Below are 21095 nucleotides of genomic sequence, written 5' to 3' on the forward strand. Positions count from 1 at the left end.
CCCCATAATAAGGACAGCCATATTGCCCCCATAATAAGGACAGCCATAGTGCCCCCATAATAAGGACAGCCATAGTGCCCCCATAATAAGGACAGCCATAGTGCCCCCATAATAAGGACAGCCATAGTGCCCCCATAATAAGGACAGCCATAGTGCCCCCATAATAAGGACAGCCATAGTGCCCACATAGTGATCTACAAATCCCAGAAAACCCAAATTAAAACAGGATTATATTGGTTCTACTTTTCAGAGCTAATGCTATACTTGTATCTTCTGGCAGCAATGTGAAGAAATACTGAAAATATCATCAGATAAGGGAAATTCATTCATTTGCCTGTAACAATCATGGCGGCGGCAGCTTTTTCCCAATAACGTGACGCTCTTTCTCTCTGCTCGGAGCCGTATACTGAGAGGACGTTGGGCGCTGTCGGCGCTCTCTTCTCGGGTCATCCGAGACTCTATGATGAATAACGGAACTGGAGAGATGGACACGTAGTGAATGTTCTGGGGAGACGGGTAAGGACCGTCACATATGACCGCATATCACTGCGCCCCCTGCGGCTATGGCTGTATTTATACCCTGCTTTTCTATTAATAGATATCTAACTCCACTAATATTTAGGTAATTCCTGCAAACTCAAGCTGGGAATAGTCCGGATGGACTTAGCAGTAATTATTAATGATATAACCGTAAATGGCGATAATGGTGACGTATCTGAATTGTTTACATCTTTATTACTATAGTAACACAATTACGTTTTTGCAACAGGGCAAGTGATTGTAACGGTCAGAATTAATTATTTTCCATGTCAACAGATATCTTGTCTGTCCCTGCACTTTACCGAGCTCCGCGGGACCCCTCACACCCAGTGGTTGGACCCTCGCAGATCAAACATTGGCGCCATATCCAAAGAGAGCCCATTTAATTAATCCAGAAGTGCCCACATGGTAGAATACATAGAACCCATGTAATAATATCGCCCAGGCCCTGTTCACATCTGCGTTGGGGTCCCGTTCTGACGTTCCGTCGCAGCTTTCCGTCAAAGCGGGACCCTGAACAAACACAAACTGATCACCATTGATTTCAATGGTGACGGATCCGGTGCCCGTGGTTTCCGTTTGTCTCTGTTGCGCACCGGACCCTTCCTTTTGCCGGAAGCAATAGCGTAGTCGACTACGGAACGCAGATGTGAACAGAGCCTAACCCTACAGGAGTCTATAATAACGCCACACAGTTACATCATAAAGACAACCGTGCCAATGCCGGAGGCAATGAAAATTACAACCCTAAGACACTTAATTCATACGTAACCTGAAAAGCAATCTGACAATAAAGTAGTTATATTCCTGTATATAGGGGCAGTATTATAGTAGTTATATTCTTGTATATAGGGGCAGTATTATATTAGTTATATTCTTGTATACAGGGAGCAGTATTATAGTAGTTATATTCTTGTATATAGGAGCAGTATTATAGTAGTTATATTCTTGTATATAGGGGCAGTATTATAGTAGTTATATTCTTGTATATAGGGGGCAGTATTATAGTAGTTATATTCTTGTATATAGGGGGCAGTATTATAGTAGTTATATTATTGTATATAGGGGGCAGTATTATAGTAGTTATATTCTTGTATATAGGGGCAGTATTATAGTAGTTATATTCTTGTATATAGGGGGCAGTATTATAATAGTTATATTCTTGTATATAGGGGCAGTATTATAGTAGTTATATTCTTGTATATGGAGCAGTATTATAGTAGTTATATTCTTGTATATAGAGAGCAGTGTTATAGTAGTTATATTCTTGTACATAGGGGCAGTATTATAGTAGTTATATTCTTGTATATAGGGGCAGTATTATAGTAGTTATATTCTTGTATATAGGGGCAGTATTATAGTAATTATATTCTTGTATATAGGAGGCAGTATTATAGTAGATATATTCTTGTATATAGGAGCAGTATTATAGTAGTTATATTCTTGTATATAGGAGGCAGTATTATAGTAGTTATATTCTTGTATATAGGGGCAGTATTATAGTAGTTATATTCTTGTATATAGGAGGCTGTATTATAGTAGTTATATTCTTGTATATAGGGGGCAGTATTATAGTAATTATATTCTTGTATATAGGGGCAGTATTATAGTAGTTATATTCTTGTATATAGGAGGCAGTATTATAGTAGTTATATTCTTGTACATAGGGGCAGTATTATAGTAGTTATATCCTTGTATATAGGGGGCAGTATTATGGTAGTTATATTCTTGTATATAGGAGCAGTATTATAGTAGTTATATTCTTGTATATAGGGGGCAGTATTATAGTAATTATATTCTTGTATATAGGGGCAGTATTATAGTAGTTATATTCTTGTATATAGGGGGCAGTATTATAGTAGTTATATTCTTGTATATAGGGGGCAGTATTATAGTAGTTATTTTCTTGTATATAGGAGGCAGTATTATAGTAGTTATATTCTTGTATATAGTGGCAGTATTATAGTAGTTATATTCTTGTATATAGGGGGCAGTATTATAGTAGTTATATTCTTGTATATAGGAGCAGTATTATAGTAGTTATATTCTTGTATATAGGAGCAGTATTATAGTAGATATATTCTTGTATATAGGGGCAGTATTATAGTAGTTATAGTCTTGTGTATAGGGGCAGTATTATAGTAGTTATATTCTTGTATATAGGAGGCAGTATTATAATACTTATATTCTTGTATATAGGGGGCAGTATTATAGTAGTTATATTCTTGTATATAGGAGCAGTATTATAGTAGTTGTATTCTTGTATATAGGGAGCAGTATTATAGTAGTTATATTCTTGTATATAGGGGCAGTATTATAGTAGATATATTCTTGTATATAGGGAGCAGTATTATAGTAGTTATATTCTTGTATATAGGAGCAGTATTATAGTAGTTATATTCTTGTATATAGGGGCAGTATTATAGTAGTTATATTCTTGTATATAGGGGGCAGTATTATAGTAGTTATATTCTTGTATATAGGGGGCAGTATTATAGTAGTTATATTCTTGTATATAGGAGCAGTATTATAGTAGTTATATTCTTGTATATAGGAGCAGTATTATAGTAGTTATATTCTTGTATATAGGGGCAGTATTATAGTAGATATGTTCTTGTATATAGGAGCAGTATTATAGTAGTTATATTCTTGTATATAGGGAGCAGTATTATAGTAGTTATATTCTTGTATATAGGGGCAGTATTATAGTAGTTATATTCTTGTATATACGAGCAGTATTATAGTAGTTATATTCTTGTATATAGGGGCAGTATTATAGTAGTTATATTCTTGTATATAGGGAGCAGTATTATAGTAGTTATATTCTTGTATATAGGGAGCAGTATTATAGTAGTTATATTCTTGTACATAGGGAGAAGTATTATAGTCGTTATATTCTTGTATATAGGAGCAGTATTATAGTAGTTATATTCTTGTATATAGGGGGCAGTATTATAGTAGTTATATTCTTGTATATAGGGGCAGTATTATAGTAGTTATATTCTTGTATATAGGGGCAGTATTATAGTAGTTATATTCTTGTATATAGGGAGCAGTATTATAGTAGTTATATTCTTGTATATAGGGGGCAGTATTATAGTAGTTATATTCTTGTATATAGGGGTAGTATTATAGTAGTTATATTCTTGTATATAGGAGCAGTATTATAGTAGTTATATTCTTGTATATAGGGGCAGTATTATAGTACTTATATTCTTGTATATAGGAGCAGTATTATAGTAGTTATATTCTTGTATATAGGGGCAGTATTATAGTAGTTATATTCTTGTATATAGGGGCAGTATTATAGTAGATATATTCTTGTATATAGGGACAGTATTATAGTAGTTATATTCTTGTATATAGGGGCAGTATTATAGTAGTTATATTCTTGTATATAGGGGCAGTATTATAGTAGTTATATTCTTGTATATAGGAGCAGTATTATAGTAGTTATATTCTTGTATATAGGGAGCAGTATTATAGTAGTTATATTCTTGTATATAGGGGGCAGTATTATAGTAGTTATATTCTTGTATATAGGAGCAGTATTATAGTAGTTATATTCTTGTATATAGGGGCAGTATTATAGTAGTTATATTCTTGTATATAGGGAGCAGTATTATAGTAGTTATATTCTTGTATATAGGGAGCAGTATTATAGTAGTTATATTCTTGTATATAGGAGGCAGTATTATAGTAGTTATATTCTTGTATATAGGGGCAGTATTATAGTAGTTATATTCTTGTATATAGTGGGCAGTATTATAGTAGTTACATTCTTGTATATAGGAGCAGTATTATAGTAGTTATATTCTTGTATATAGGAGCAGTATTATAGTAGTTATATTCTTGTATATAGGGAGCAGTATTATAGTAGTTATATTCTTGTATATAGGAGCAGTATTATAGTAGTTATAATCTTGTATATAGGGGCAGTATTATAGTAGTTATATTCTTGTATATAGGGGCAGTATTATAGTAGTTATATTCTTGTATATAGGAGCAGTATTATAGTAGTTATATTCTTGTATATAGGAGCAGTATTATAGTAGTTATATTCTATTATATAGGAGCAGTATTATAGTAGTTATATTCTTGTATATAGGAGCAGTATTATAGTGGTTATATTCTTGTATATAGGAGCAGTATTATAGTAGTTATATTCTTGTATATAGCGGCAGTATTATAGTAGTTATATTCTTGTATATAGGGGCAGTATTATAGTAGTTATATTCTTGTATATAGGAGCAGTATTATAGTAGTTATATTCTTGTATATAGGGGCAGTATTATAGTAGTTATATTCTTGTATATAGGGGCAGTATTATAGTAGTTATATTCTTGTATATAGGAGCAGTATTATAGTAGTTATATTCTTGTATATAGTGGCAGTATTATAGTAGTTATATTCTTGTATATAGGAGGCAGTATTATAGTAGTTATATTCTTGTATATAGGAGGGAGTATTATAGTAGTTATATCCTTGTATATAGGAGGCAGTATTATAGTAGTTATATTCTTGTATATAGGAGACAGTATTATAGTAGTTATATTCCTGTATATAGGAGCAGTATTATAGTAGTTATATTCTTGTATATAGGAGACAGTATTATAGTAGTTATATTCCTGTATATGGGAGCAGTATTATAGTAGTTATATTCCTGTATATAGGAGCAGTATTATAGTAGTTATATTCTTGTATATAGGAGGGAGTATTATAGTAGTTATATTCTTGTATATAGGAGGCAGTATTATAGTAGTTATATTCTTGTATATAGGAGACAGTATTATAGTAGTTATATTCCTGTATATATGAGCAGTATTATAGTAGTTATATTCTTGTATATAGGAGACAGTATTATAGTAGTTATATTCTTGTATATAGGAGCCGTATTATAGTAGTTATATTCTTGTATATAGGAGACAGTATTATAGTAGTTATATTCCTGTATATAGGAGCAGTATTATAGTAGTTATATTCTTGTATATAGGGGGCAGTATTATAGTAGTTATATTCTTGTATATAGGAGCTGTATTATATTAGTTATATTCCTGTATATAGGAGCCGTATTATAGTAGTTATAGTCTTGTATATAGGAGCAGTATTATAGTAGTTATATTCCTGTATATAGGAGCAGTATTATAGTAGTTATATTCCTGTATATAGGAGCAGTATTATAGTAGTTATATTCTTGTATATAGGGGGCAGTATTATAGTAGTTATATTCTTGTATATAGGGGGCAGTATTATAGTAGTTATATTCTTGTATATAGGGGGCATTATTATAGTAGTTATATTCTTGTATATAGGGGGCAGTATTATAGTAGTTATATTCTTGTATATAGGGGATAGTATTATAGTAGTTATATTCTTGTATATAGGGGGCAGTATTATAGTAGTTATATTCTTGTATATAGGGGTAGTATTATAGTAGTTATATTCTTGTATATAGGAGCAGTATTATAGTAGTTATATTCTTGTATATAGGGGCAGTATTATAGTACTTATATTCTTGTATATAGGAGCAGTATTATAGTAGTTATATTCTTGTATATAGGGGCAGTATTATAGTAGTTATATTCTTGTATATAGGGGCAGTATTATAGTAGATATATTCTTGTATATAGGGACAGTATTATAGTAGTTATATTCTTGTATATAGGGGCAGTATTATAGTAGTTATATTCTTGTATATAGGGGCAGTATTATAGTAGTTATATTCTTGTATATAGGAGCAGTATTATAGTAGTTATATTCTTGTATATAGGGAGCAGTATTATAGTAGTTATATTCTTGTATATAGGGGGCAGTATTATAGTAGTTATATTCTTGTATATAGGAGCAGTATTATAGTAGTTATATTCTTGTATATAGGGGCAGTATTATAGTAGTTATATTCTTGTATATAGGGAGCAGTATTATAGTAGTTATATTCTTGTATATAGGGAGCAGTATTATAGTAGTTATATTCTTGTATATAGGAGGCAGTATTATAGTAGTTATATTCTTGTATATAGGGGCAGTATTATAGTAGTTATATTCTTGTATATAGTGGGCAGTATTATAGTAGTTACATTCTTGTATATAGGAGCAGTATTATAGTAGTTATATTCTTGTATATAGGAGCAGTATTATAGTAGTTATATTCTTGTATATAGGGAGCAGTATTATAGTAGTTATATTCTTGTATATAGGAGCAGTATTATAGTAGTTATAATCTTGTATATAGGGGCAGTATTATAGTAGTTATATTCTTGTATATAGGGGCAGTATTATAGTAGTTATATTCTTGTATATAGGAGCAGTATTATAGTAGTTATATTCTTGTATATAGGAGCAGTATTATAGTAGTTATATTCTTGTATATAGGAGCAGTATTATAGTAGTTATATTCTTGTATATAGGAGCAGTATTATAGTGGTTATATTCTTGTATATAGGAGCAGTATTATAGTAGTTATATTCTTGTATATAGCGGCAGTATTATAGTAGTTATATTCTTGTATATAGGGGCAGTATTATAGTAGTTATATTCTTGTATATAGGAGCAGTATTATAGTAGTTATATTCTTGTATATAGGGGCAGTATTATAGTAGTTATATTCTTGTATATAGGGGCAGTATTATAGTAGTTATATTCTTGTATATAGGAGCAGTATTATAGTAGTTATATTCTTGTATATAGTGGCAGTATTATAGTAGTTATATTCTTGTATATAGGAGGCAGTATTATAGTAGTTATATTCTTGTATATAGGAGGGAGTATTATAGTAGTTATATCCTTGTATATAGGAGGCAGTATTATAGTAGTTATATTCTTGTATATAGGAGACAGTATTATAGTAGTTATATTCCTGTATATAGGAGCAGTATTATAGTAGTTATATTCTTGTATATAGGAGACAGTATTATAGTAGTTATATTCCTGTATATGGGAGCAGTATTATAGTAGTTATATTCCTGTATATAGGAGCAGTATTATAGTAGTTATATTCTTGTATATAGGAGGGAGTATTATAGTAGTTATATTCTTGTATATAGGAGGCAGTATTATAGTAGTTATATTCTTGTATATAGGAGACAGTATTATAGTAGTTATATTCCTGTATATATGAGCAGTATTATAGTAGTTATATTCTTGTATATAGGAGACAGTATTATAGTAGTTATATTCTTGTATATAGGAGCCGTATTATAGTAGTTATATTCTTGTATATAGGAGACAGTATTATAGTAGTTATATTCCTGTATATAGGAGCAGTATTATAGTAGTTATATTCTTGTATATAGGGGGCAGTATTATAGTAGTTATATTCTTGTATATAGGAGCAGTATTATATTAGTTATATTCCTGTATATAGGAGCCGTATTATAGTAGTTATAGTCTTGTATATAGGAGCAGTATTATAGTAGTTATATTCCTGTATATAGGAGCAGTATTATAGTAGTTATATTCCTGTATATAGGAGCAGTATTATAGTAGTTATATTCTTGTATATAGGGGGCAGTATTATAGTAGTTATATTCTTGTATATAGGGGGCAGTATTATAGTAGTTATATTCTTGTATATAGGGGGCATTATTATAGTAGTTATATTCTTGTATATAGGGGGCAGTATTATAGTAGTTATATTCTTGTATATAGGGGATAGTATTATAGTAGTTATATTCTTGTATATAGGGGGCAGTATTATAGTAGTTATATTCTTGTATATAGGGGCAGTATTACAGTAGTTATATTCTTGTATATAGGGGGCAGTATTATAGTAGTTATATTCTTGTATATAGGGGGCAGTATTATAGTAGTTATATTCTTGTATATATGGGCAGTATTATAGTAGTTATATTCTTGTATATAGGGGGCAGTATTATAGTAGTTATATTCTTGTATATAGGTGGCAGTATTATAGTAGTTATATTCTTGTATATAGGTGGCAGTATTAGGCTGGGTTCACACGTGGCGGAATTTCACTTAAATTCCGCTGCGGACACTCCGCAGCGTTAATCCGCAGCGGTGCCGTTTGTCCATTGACTTACACTTTAATTTAGCAGTGTTCGTTTAGACGAGGCGTAAAATTCCGCTGCGGAGCATAGGCTGCGGAGCGGAATTTGGTGTCCGCAGCATGCTCTGTCTGTTGCGGAGCAGTGGCGGACTCATGGCGGAATTTCTCCATTGACTTCAATGGAGAGTCAAAATTCCGCAATGAAGTCCGCAGATATTATGTGTGCTGCGGAGCGTATTGGTTTTACTACCATGACATTTCTTCATTCTGGCTGGACCTATGTATTTCTAGGTCTACAGCCAGACTGAGGAAGTCAATGGGGCTCCCGTAATGACGGGAGCGTTGCTAGGAGACGTCTGTAAATAGTCACTGTCCAGGGTGCTGAAAGAGTTAAGCGATCGGCAGTAACTGTTTCTGCACCCGGGACAGTGACTACCGATCCCAATATACAGCAACCTGTAAAAAAACATATAAGTTCATACTTACCGAGAACTCCCTGCGTCTGTCTACAGTCCGGCCTCCCAGGATGACGTTTCAGTGTAAGTGACGGCTGCAGCCAATCACAGGCCAAGCACAGGCTGCAGCGGTCACATGGACTGGCGCGTCATCCAGGGAGGTCGGGCTGGATGCCGAAAGAGGGACGCGTCACCAAGACAACGGCCGGTAAGTATGAAAATCGTTTACTTTCACTAGGGAAAGTGCTGTCCCTTCTCTCTATCCTGCACTGATAGGGAGAAGGGAAGCACTTTTCCCGCAGTCCGCAGCAGCTAGTCCGCATCAATGTACTGCACATTTTGTGCAGATCCGCAGCAGAATCTGCAACGCAGATTCTGTGCGGCATTGATGCGGACAGTTGCGGAGGAAATCCGCCACGTGTGGTCATGCCCTTTATAGTAGTTATATTCTTGTATATAGGGGCAGTATTATAGTAGTTATATTCTTGTATATAGGTGGCAGTATTATAGTAGTTATATTCCTGTATATAGGGGCAGTATTATAGTAGATATATTCTTGTATAAAGGGGCAGTATTATAGTAGTTATATTCTTGTATATATGGGCAGTATTCTAGTAATTATATTCTTGTATATAGGAGCAGTATTATAGTAGTTATATTCTTGTATATAGGGGGCAGTATTATAGTAGTTATAATATTATACATAGGAGCAGTATTATAGTAGTTATATTCTTGTATATAGGGGCAGTATTATAGTAGTTATATTCTTGTATATAGGAGACAGTATTATAGTAGTTATATTCTTATATATAGGAGCAGTATTATAGTAGTTATATTCTTGTATATAGGGGGCAGTATTATAGTTGTTCTATTCTTGTACATAGGGGGCAGTATTATAGTAGTTATATTCTTGTACATAGGGGGCAGTATTATAGTAGTTATATTCTTGTATATAGGAGCAGTATTATAGTAGTTATATTCTTGTATATAGGAGCAGTATTATAGTAGTTATATTCTTGTATATAGGGGGCAGTATTATAGTAGTTATATTCTTGTATATAGGGGCAGTATTATAGTAGTTATATTCTTGTATATAGGGGGCAGTATTATAGTAGTTATATTCTTGTATATAGGGGCAGTATTATAGTAGTTATATTCTTGTATATAGGTGGCAGTATTATAGTAGTTATATTCTTGTATATAGGGGCAGTATTATAGTAGATATATTCTTGTATAAAGGGGCAGTATTATAGTAGATATATTCTTGTATAAAGGGGCAGTATTATAGTAGTTATATTCTTGTATATATGGGCAGTATTCTAGTAATTATATTCTTGTATATAGGGGCAGTATTATAGTTGTTCTATTCTTGTACATAGGGGGCAGTATTATAGTAGTTATATTCTTGTACATAGGGGGCAGTATTATAGTAGTTATATTCTTGTATATAGGGAGCAGTATTATAGTAGTTATATTCTTGTATATAGGAGCAGTATTATAGTAGTTATATTCTTGTATATAGGAGCAGTATTATAGTAGTTATATTCTTGTATATAGGTGGTAGTATTATAGTAGTTATATTCTTGTATATAGGGGGCAGTATTATAGTAGTTATATTCTTGTATATAGGGGCAGTATTATAGTAGTTATATTCTTGTATATAGGGGGCAGTATTATAGTAGTTATATTCTTGTATATAGGTGGCAGTATTATAGTAGTTATATTCTTGTATATAGGGGCAGTATTATAGTAGTTATATTCTTGTATATAGGGGGCAGTATTATAGTAGTTATATTCTTGTATATAGGGGCAGTATTATAGTAGTTATATTCTTGTATATAGGGGCAGTATTATAGTAGTTATATTCTTGTATATAGGGGCAGTATTATAGTAGTTATATTCTTGTATATAGGAGCAGTGTTATCGTAGTTATATTCTTGTATATAGGGGGCAGTATTATAGTAGTTATATTCTTGTATATAGGTGGCAGTATTATAGTAGTTATATTCTTGTATATAGGGGGCAGTATTATAGTAGTTATATTCTTGTATATAGGAGCAGTATTATAGTAGTTATATTCTTGTATATAGGGGGCAGTATTATAGTAGTTATATTCTTGTATATAGGGGAGCAGTATAATAGTAGTTATATTCTTGTAAATAGGGGCAGTGTTATAGTAGTTATATTCTTGTATATAGGTGGCAGTATTATAGTAGTTATATTCTTGTATATAGGGGCAGTATTATAGTAGTTATATTCTTGTAAATAGGGGCAGTATTATAGTAGTTATATTCTTGTATATAGGGGCAGTATTATAGTAGTTATATTCTTGTATATAGGGGGCAGTATTATAGTAGTTATATTCTTGTATATAGGTGGCAGTATTATAGTAGTTATATTCTTGTATATAGGGGCAGTATTATAGTAGTTATATTCTTGTATATAGGGGGCAGTATTATAGTAGTTATATTCTTGTATATAGGGGCAGTATTATAGTAGTTATATTCTTGTATATAGGGGCAGTATTATAGTAGTTATATTCTTGTATATAGGAGCAGTGTTATCGTAGTTATATTCTTGTATATAGGGGGCAGTATTATAGTAGTTATATTCTTGTATATAGGTGGCAGTATTATAGTAGTTATATTCTTGTATATAGGGGGCAGTATTATAGTAGTTATATTCTTGTATATAGGAGCAGTATTATAGTAGTTATATTCTTGTATATAGGGGGCAGTATTATAGTAGTTATATTCTTGTATATAGGGGAGCAGTATAATAGTAGTTATATTCTTGTAAATAGGGGCAGTATTATAGTAGTTATATTCTTGTACATAGGGGGCAGTATTATAGTAGTTATATTCTTGTATATAGGAGCAGTATTATAGTAGTTATATTCTTGTATATTGGGGAGCAGTATAATAGTAGTTATATCTTGTAAATAGGGGCAGTGTTATAGTAGTTATATTCTTGTATATAGGGGGCAGTATTATAGTAGTTATAGTCTTGTATATAGGAGCAGTATTATGGTAGTTATATTCTTGTATATAGGTGGCAGTATTATAGTAGTTATATTCTTGTATATAGGTGGCAGTATTATAGTAGTTATATTCTTGTATATAGGGGCAGTATTATAGTAGTTATATTCTTGTATATAGGGGCAGTATTATAGTAGTTATATTCTTGTGTATAGGAGTAGTATTATAGTAATTATATTCTTGTATATAGGGGCAGTATTATAGTAGTTATATTCTTGTACATAGGGGGCAGTATTATAGTAGTTATATTCTTGTACATAGGGGGCAGTATTATAGTAGTTATATTCTTGTACATAGGGGGCAGTATTATAGTAGTTATATTCTTGTACATATGGGGCAGTATTATAGTAGTTATATTCTTGTACATAGGGGGCAGTATTATAGTAGTTATATTCTTGTACATAGGGGGCAGTATTATAGTAGTTATATTCTTGTACATAGGGGGAAGTATTATAGTAGTTATATTCTTGTACATAGGGGGCAGTATTATAGTAGTTATATTCTTGTACATAGGGGGCAGTATTATAGTAGTTATATTCTTGTACATAGGGGCAGTATTATAGTAGTTATATTCTTGTACATAGGGGGCAGTATTATAGTAGTTATATTCTTGTACATAGGGGGCAGTATTATAGTAGTTATATTCTTGTACATAGGGGGCAGTATTATAGTAGTTATATTCTTGTACATAGGGGGCAGTATTATAGTAGTTATATTCTTGTACATAGGGGGCAGTATTATAGTAGTTACATTCTTGTATATAGGGGGCAGTCTGTCGCTGTTATGGGAGGCCCCGTAGCTGTCGCTGTTATGGGAGGCCCCGTAGCTGTCGCTGTTATGGGAGGCCCCGTAGCTGTCGCTGTTATGGGAGGCCCCGTAGCTGTCGCTGTTATGGGAGGCCCCGTAGCTGTCGCTGTTATGGGAGGCCCCGTAGCTGTCGCTGTTATGGGAGGCCCCGTAGCTGTCGCTGTTGTGGGAGGCCCCGTAGCTGTCGCTGTTGTGGGAGGCCCCGTAGCTGTCGCTGTTGTGGGAGGCCCCGTAGCTGTCGCTGTTGTGGGAGGCCCCGTAGCTGTCGCTGTTGTGGGAGGCCCCGTAGCTGTCGCTGTTGTGGGAGGCCCCGTAGCTGTCGCTGTTGTGGGAGGCCCCGTAGCTGTCGCTGTTGTGGGAGGCCCCGTAGCTGTCGCTGTTGTGGGAGGCCCCGTAGCTGTCGCTGTTGTGGGAGGCCCCGTAGCTGTCGCTGTTGTGGGAGGCCCCGTAGCTGTCGCTGTTGTGGGAGGCCCCGTAGCTGTCGCTGTTGTGGGAGGCCCCGTAGCTGTCGCTGTTGTGGGAGGCCCCGTAGCTGTCGCTGTTGTGGGAGGCCCCGTAGCTGTCGCTGTTGTGGGAGGCCCCGTAGCTGTCGCTGTTGTGGGAGGCCCCGTAGCTGTCGCTGTTGTGGGAGGCCCCGTAGCTGTCGCTGTTGTGGGAGGCCCCGTAGCTGTCGCTGTTGTGGGAGGCCCCGTAGCTGTCGCTGTTGTGGGAGGCCCCGTAGCTGTCGCTGTTGTGGGAGGCCCCGTAGCTGTCGCTGTTGTGGGAGGCCCCGTAGCTGTCGCTGTTGTGGGAGGCCCCGTAGCTGTCGCTGTTGTGGGAGGCCCCGTAGCTGTCGCTGTTGTGGGAGGCCCCGTAGCTGTCGCTGTTGTGGGAGGCCCCGTAGCTGTCGCTGTTGTGGGAGGCCCCGTAGCTGTCGCTGTTGTGGGAGGCCCCGTAGCTGTCGCTGTTGTGGGAGGCCCCGTAGCTGTCGCTGTTGTGGGAGGCCCCGTAGCTGTCGCTGTTGTGGGAGGCCCCGTAGCTGTCGCTGTTGTGGGAGGCCCCGTAGCTGTCGCTGTTGTGGGAGGCCCCGTAGCTGTCGCTGTTGTGGGAGGCCCCGTAGCTGTCGCTGTTGTGGGAGGCCCCGTAGCTGTCGCTGTTGTGGGAGGCCCCGTAGCTGTCGCTGTTGTGGGAGGCCCCGTAGCTGTCGCTGTTGTGGGAGGCCCCGTAGCTGTCGCTGTTGTGGGAGGCCCCGTAGCTGTCGCTGTTGTGGGAGGCCCCGTAGCTGTCGCTGTTGTGGGAGGCCCCGTAGCTGTCGCTGTTGTGGGAGGCCCCGTAGCTGTCGCTGTTGTGGGAGGCCCCGTAGCTGTCGCTGTTGTGGGAGGCCCCGTAGCTGTCGCTGTTGTGGGAGGCCCCGTAGCTGTCGCTGTTGTGGGAGGCCCCGTAGCTGTCGCTGTTGTGGGAGGCCCCGTAGCTGTCGCTGTTGTGGGAGGCCCCGTAGCTGTCGCTGTTGTGGGAGGCCCCGTAGCTGTCGCTGTTGTGGGAGGCCCCGTAGCTGTCGCTGTTGTGGGAGGCCCCGTAGCTGTCGCTGTTGTGGGAGGCCCCGTAGCTGTCGCTGTTGTGGGAGGCCCCGTAGCTGTCGCTGTTGTGGGAGGCCCCGTAGCTGTCGCTGTTGTGGGAGGCCCCGTAGCTGTCGCTGTTGTGGGAGGCCCCGTAGCTGTCGCTGTTGTGGGAGGCCCCGTAGCTGTCGCTGTTGTGGGAGGCCCCGTAGCTGTCGCTGTTGTGGGAGGCCCCGTAGCTGTCGCTGTTGTGGGAGGCCCCGTAGCTGTCGCTGTTGTGGGAGGCCCCGTAGCTGTCGCTGTTGTGGGAGGCCCCGTAGCTGTCGCTGTTGTGGGAGGCCCCGTAGCTGTCGCTGTTGTGGGAGGCCCCGTAGCTGTCGCTGTTGTGGGAGGCCCCGTAGCTGTCGCTGTTGTGGGAGGCCCCGTAGCTGTCGCTGTTGTGGGAGGCCCCGTAGCTGTCGCTGTTGTGGGAGGCCCCGTAGCTGTCGCTGTTGTGGGAGGCCCCGTAGCTGTCGCTGTTGTGGGAGGCCCCGTAGCTGTCGCTGTTGTGGGAGGCCCCGTAGCTGTCGCTGTTGTGGGAGGCCCCGTAGCTGTCGCTGTTGTGGGAGGCCCCGTAGCTGTCGCTGTTGTGGGAGGCCCCGTAGCTGTCGCTGTTGTGGGAGGCCCCGTAGCTGTCGCTGTTGTGGGAGGCCCCGTAGCTGTCGCTGTTGTGGGAGGCCCCGTAGCTGTCGCTGTTGTGGGAGGCCCCGTAGCTGTCGCTGTTGTGGGAGGCCCCGTAGCTGTCGCTGTTGTGGGAGGCCCCGTAGCTGTCGCTGTTGTGGGAGGCCCCGTAGCTGTCGCTGTTGTGGGAGGCCCCGTAGCTGTCGCTGTTGTGGGAGGCCCCGTAGCTGTCGCTGTTGTGGGAGGCCCCGTAGCTGTCGCTGTTGTGGGAGGCCCCGTAGCTGTCGCTGTTGTGGGAGGCCCCGTAGCTGTCGCTGTTGTGGGAGGCCCCGTAGCTGTCGCTGTTGTGGGAGGCCCCGTAGCTGTCGCTGTTGTGGGAGGCCCCGTAGCTGTCGCTGTTGTGGGAGGCCCCGTAGCTGTCGCTGTTGTGGGAGGCCCCGTAGCTGTCGCTGTTGTGGGAGGCCCCGTAGCTGTCGCTGTTGTGGGAGGCCCCGTAGCTGTCGCTGTTGTGGGAGGCCCCGTAGCTGTCGCTGTTGTGGGAGGCCCCGTAGCTGTCGCTGTTGTGGGAGGCCCCGTAGCTGTCGCTGTTGTGGGAGGCCCCGTAGCTGTCGCTGTTGTGGGAGGCCCCGTAGCTGTCGCTGTTGTGGGAGGCCCCGTAGCTGTCGCTGTTGTGGGAGGCCCCGTAGCTGTCGCTGTTGTGGGAGGCCCCGTAGCTGTCGCTGTTGTGGGAGGCCCCGTAGCTGTCGCTGTTGTGGGAGGCCCCGTAGCTGTCGCTGTTGTGGGAGGCCCCGTAGCTGTCGCTGTTGTGGGAGGCCCCGTAGCTGTCGCTGTTGTGGGAGGCCCCGTAGCTGTCGCTGTTGTGGGAGGCCCCGTAGCTGTCGCTGTTGTGGGAGGCCCCGTAGCTGTCGCTGTTGTGGGAGGCCCCGTAGCTGTCGCTGTTGTGGGAGGCCCCGTAGCTGTCGCTGTTGTGGGAGGCCCCGTAGCTGTCGCTGTTGTGGGAGGCCCCGTAGCTGTCGCTGTTGTGGGAGGCCCCGTAGCTGTCGCTGTTGTGGGAGGCCCCGTAGCTGTCGCTGTTGTGGGAGGCCCCGTAGCTGTCGCTGTTGTGGGAGGCCCCGTAGCTGTCGCTGTTGTGGGAGGCCCCGTAGCTGTCGCTGTTGTGGGAGGCCCCGTAGCTGTCGCTGTTGTGGGAGGCCCCGTAGCTGTCGCTGTTGTGGGAGGCCCCGTAGCTGTCGCTGTTGTGGGAGGCCCCGTAGCTGTCGCTGTTGTGGGAGGCCCCGTAGCTGTCGCTGTTGTGGGAGGCCCCGTAGCTGTCGCTGTTGTGGGAGGCCCCGTAGCTGTCGCTGTTGTGGGAGGCCCCGTAGCTGTCGCTGTTGTGGGAGGCCCCGTAGCTGTCGCTGTTGTGGGAGGCCCCGTAGCTGTCGCTGTTGTGGGAGGCCCCGTAGCTGTCGCTGTTGTGGGAGGCCCCGTAGCTGTCGCTGTTGTGGGAGGCCCCGTAGCTGTCGCTGTTGTGGGAGGCCCCGTAGCTGTCGCTGTTGTGGGAGGCCCCGTAGCTGTCGCTGTTGTGGGAGGCCCCGTAGCTGTCGCTGCTGTGGGAGGCCCCGTAGCTGTCGCTGCTGTGGGAGGCCCCGTAGCTGTCGCTGCTGTGGGAGGCCCCGTAGCTGTCGCTGCTGTGGGAGGCCCCGTAGCCGTCGCTGCTGTGGGAGGCCCCGTAGCCGTCGCTGCTGTGGGAGGCCCCGTAGCCGTCGCTGCTGTGGGAGGCCCCGTAGCCGTCGCTGCTGTGGGAGGCCCCGTAGCCGTCGCTGCTGTGGGAGGCCCCGTAGCCGTCGCTGCTGTGGGAGGCCCCGTAGCCGTCGCTGCTGTGGGAGGCCCCGTAGCCGTCGCTGCTGTGGGAGGCCCCGTAGCCGTCGCTGCTGTGGGAGGCCCCGTAGCCGTCGCTGCTGTGGGAGGCCCCGTAGCCGTCGCTGTTGTGGGAGTCGCCGTTGTGGGAGGCCCCGTCGCTGTTATGGAGCACTGCAGTTTTCACTGTTGGGGTTTTTTGACTATTACGGAGGCTCCATGACTGTCACTATTATGGGGACAGTGTTTTTTATTACTGTTATGTGGGCGCTGTGACTTACTAATTTAGGGTTATCATGGCTGTCACTGTTATGGGGCTTGTTCTGTTAGGCTGGCTTCTCTGACTGCTACTGTGTAAGGGGTGCTATGACTGTCACTGTTATTCGGTGGAAGGTGAATTATACTATTATGGGGGTGCCGTGGCTCACTGTAGTATGGAGGTACTGTGGCTGTCTCTATTATTGGTGCACTGGCTTGTTTTTTTTCCTGTTTTGTGAAAACTTTGGCTCACTCTAGTAAGGTCGTACCATGGCTGTCACAGTGTCACTGTTATGGGGGCACTTTACATTAGTATTTGTGCACTGTGCTTCGCTGGTATGGTGCTACTATAGCTGTCACTGTTATTGGGGCACTGTTATTTGTACTGTTTTGGGGACACTGGCTCACTCTAGTATGGTGGTAACAAGCGTGTCACTATTATGGGGGCACTATTTCACTGTTCTTAAACCAGTATGGGGTCACTGTGTTTTTCTGTTCTTACACTAGTATGGGGGTCACTGTGGCTGTTACTTTTCTGGGTATTGCTCTATCATGCCGGGCACTGTAGCTTGCTCTGGTTTGGGAGCCCGGTGGCTGTCACTGTATAAGGGGACGGTGTCATCGTCATCGTTTGTAGCAATGGTAACGCCCTCGTTGCTCCAAAAAGCTCATTTGGATATGACGAATAAAGTGATTATCTCTGCAACGGAACCACTCAACTGAAAAATGGTAACGGCATTAGACCCTGTTCACACTGAGTTTATTTGCAGGCAGAAAAAACCTGCCTCACAATTTCTTCATAGTATTGCAGTGTATTATGTAAGCGATCAACGGATCACGACATCCGAGTCTTCATTATGGGGGAAAAAAAACTATATGAAAACATAAAATTGCTATTGCCGCATGAGTAACGATCCGTATAAAATATGACCTTACTTATCCCGAGACGTGAACGTCCTAAAAAAAGGAGAAACGGTGGCAGAATTGCTGTTATTAATCACGATCCAAAAGTTGTATATGGACCCCAAAATGGTAAAAATAACAGGTCGTCCCACAAAAAAATAAACCCTCGTACAGCTCAGAGGACCGAAAAATAAAAATGTAATGTGTCTGAATGCGAAACCGTGAAAACGTGGCAAAAGAGAAAAAAAAACATATTTTGTATCTGTTACCGGACTGGACCGCAGAATAAAGTCAACAAGTCATTCACACCCCACAATCAGCAATGTAAAAATAATATCCCGAAAAATGAACAGCGATATTTCTGGAGGTTTTTTTGTTGGGGTCACCCAGACAATTTTGTGTTTTATATGAAGACTCACACTTATATTTATCAGATGAGTTGCAAAATGACTAGAAAATATAGTCAAGACATTGACAAGGTTAGAAATAATGATTTTCTCCTTCAGACTTTGCTTTGGTCTTGGAATGCTCCATTTGCAGCAATTCGGGTATGTTCACACGAGGGCGTCCGTAACGGATGAAATTACGGGGATGTTTCAGCCTGAAAACATCCCCGTAATTTCAGCCGTACCGGCATGTGCAGGCGCTTGAACGCCGCGTCCATTACGGCCGTAATTGGCGCTGCTATTCATTGGAGTCAATGAATAACGGCTCCAATTACGGCCAAAGAAGTGACAGGTCACTTCTTTGACGCGGGCGTCTATTTACGCGCCATCATTTGACAGCGGCGCGTAAATATACGCCTCGTGTGAACAGACAAACGTCTACCCATTGCTTTCAATGGGCAGATGTTTGTCAGCACTATTGAGGCGCTATTTTCGTGCGTAATTCGGGGCAAAAACGCCCGAATTACGTCCGTAAATAGGCCGTGTGAACATACCCTTACAGCATTGCAGACCTTTGGCATTCTTGCTGAGGTAATCGGGAGAAATTTCCCCCCATGCTTCCAGAAGCCCCTCCCACAAGTTGGATTGGCTTGATGGACACTTCTTGCGTACCATACGGTCAAGCTCCTCCCACAACAGCTCTATGGGGTTGAGATCTGGTGACTGCGCTGGCCACTCCATTACAGATAGAATACCAGCTGCCGGCTTCTTCCCTAAATAGTTCTTGCATCATTTGGAGGTGCTTTGTGTCATTGTCCTGTTGTAGGATGAAATTGGCTCCAATCAAGCGCTGTCCACAGGGTATGGCATGGCGTTGCAAAATGGAGTGATAGCCTTCCTTATTCAAAATCCCTTTTACCTTGTACAAATCTCCCACTTTACCCCAGACCATCACATGACCTCCACCATGCTTGACAGATGGCGTCAGGCACTCTTCCAGCATCTTTTCAGCTGTTCTGCGTCTCACAAATGTTCTTCTGTGTGATCCAAACACCTCAAACTTCCATTCGTCCGTCCATAACACTTTTTTTCCAATCTTCCTCTGTCCAATGTCTGTGTGCTTTTGCCCATATTAATCTTTTCCTTTTATTAGCCAGTCTCAGATATGGCTTTTTCTTTGCCACTCTGCCCTGAAGGCCAGCATCCCGGAGTCGACTCTTCACTGTAGACGTTGACACTGGCGTTTTGCGGGTACTATTTAATGAAGCTGCCAGTTGAGGACCTGTGAGGCGTCTATTTCTCAAACTAGAGACTCTAATGTACTTGTCTTGTTGCTCAGTTGTGCAGCGGGGCCTCCCACTTCTCTTTCTACTCTGGTTAGAGCCTGTTTGTGCTGTGCTCTGAAGGGAGTAGTACACACCGTTGTAGGAAATCTTCAGTTTCTTGGCAATTTCTCGCATGGAATAGCCTTCATTTCTAAGAACAAGAATAGACTGTCGAGTTTCACATGAAAGCTCTCTTTTTCTAGCCATTTTGAGAGTTTAATCAAACCCACAAATGTAATGCTCCAGATTCTCAACTAGCTCAAAGGAAGGTCAGTTTTATAGCTCCTCTAAACAGCAAAACTGTAAACAGCGGTGCTAACATAATTGCACAAGGGTTTTCAAGTGTTTTCTAATCATCCATTAGCCTTCTAACACAGTTAGCAAACACAATGTACCATTAGAACACTGGAGTGATGGTTGCTGGAAATGGGCCTCTATACACCTATGTAGATATTGCATTAAAATCCAGATGTTTGCAGCTAGAATAGTCATTTAGCACATGAACAATGTATAGAGTGGATTTCTGATTAATTTAATGTTATCTTCATTGAAAAAAAACTGTGCTTTTCTTGCAAAAATAAGTACATTTCTAAGTGACCCTAAACTTTTGAACGGTTGTGTATATCCCAAAATGGCCCCATACGGCGGTGATGATGGAAAAATAAAAATCTAAAAACAACAAAAAAAATTATCTGTGTGGCATCCTTAAGACCAAAATTGTCTGCATCCTTAAAGTGGCATACCACCAAAACAACATATCAGATAAGTGCCATAGAGAATAAATGGCCGCTGCTTCATTCATTCAGGGGACTGCCATTCTTTTGATAGGTGGAGGTACCATTGATAAAATAGGTGATACGTTGTTTTGGTGTTATAACCCATTGAAGGGGTTAATTAAAAACCAACATAAAACAATATATATTTTATACATCCACATAATCGCTACATCCCGGACAATAAATGTAAAACTTAATTTAAGCCTAGTTCACACTGAGTTTTTTTTTTGCGCTGTTTTTGATGCGGAAACTGCTTTGGAAACCGTGTCAAAAAAGTCTGAAATCGTCTCCCATTGATTTCAATGGGAGGTGGAGGCGTCTCCTCCCCCCTCCCCCCTCGGAGTGGAAAAAAACGCTTGCGGGAAAATGCGTCATGCTCCTTCTGCAGGTGTTATCGTCTCTGACCTCCCGTTGACATCAATGGGAGGCAGAGAAAGCGGTTTTCACTGCGTTTTCTTGCATGCGGCCCCCCGTGGCCGTGGCCAAAACTCGCCGCGAAAAGACTGCAAAAAAACTCCATGTGAATGTACCCTTAAAGGGTAACTAAGCGTTCAACGAACTTCTGACACTT

The 21095-nt window shown here is 41.2% G+C and overlaps 1 protein-coding gene across 2 annotated transcripts in view; it reads left to right on the forward strand.

Moving 5' to 3' along the window:
* Positions 1-418: 418 nt before the first annotated feature.
* Positions 419-21095, forward strand: part of B4GALT4 (beta-1,4-galactosyltransferase 4) — an 80366-nt gene continuing 59689 nt past the window's right edge. Inside the window, exon 1 of one of the 2 annotated variants that reach the window (XM_075854672.1) lies at positions 419-516. The gene's annotated coding sequence lies outside the window, so the exon portion shown is untranslated. Of the gene's footprint in view, positions 517-550; positions 623-21095 lie in introns of those variants that run through there. The other variant, XM_075854676.1, reaches the window with a different exon arrangement.

The sequence above is a fragment of the Rhinoderma darwinii genome, chromosome 2 (genome assembly GCF_050947455.1).
Source record: "Rhinoderma darwinii isolate aRhiDar2 chromosome 2, aRhiDar2.hap1, whole genome shotgun sequence".
Classification (NCBI taxonomy): domain Eukaryota; kingdom Metazoa; phylum Chordata; class Amphibia; order Anura; family Rhinodermatidae; genus Rhinoderma; species Rhinoderma darwinii.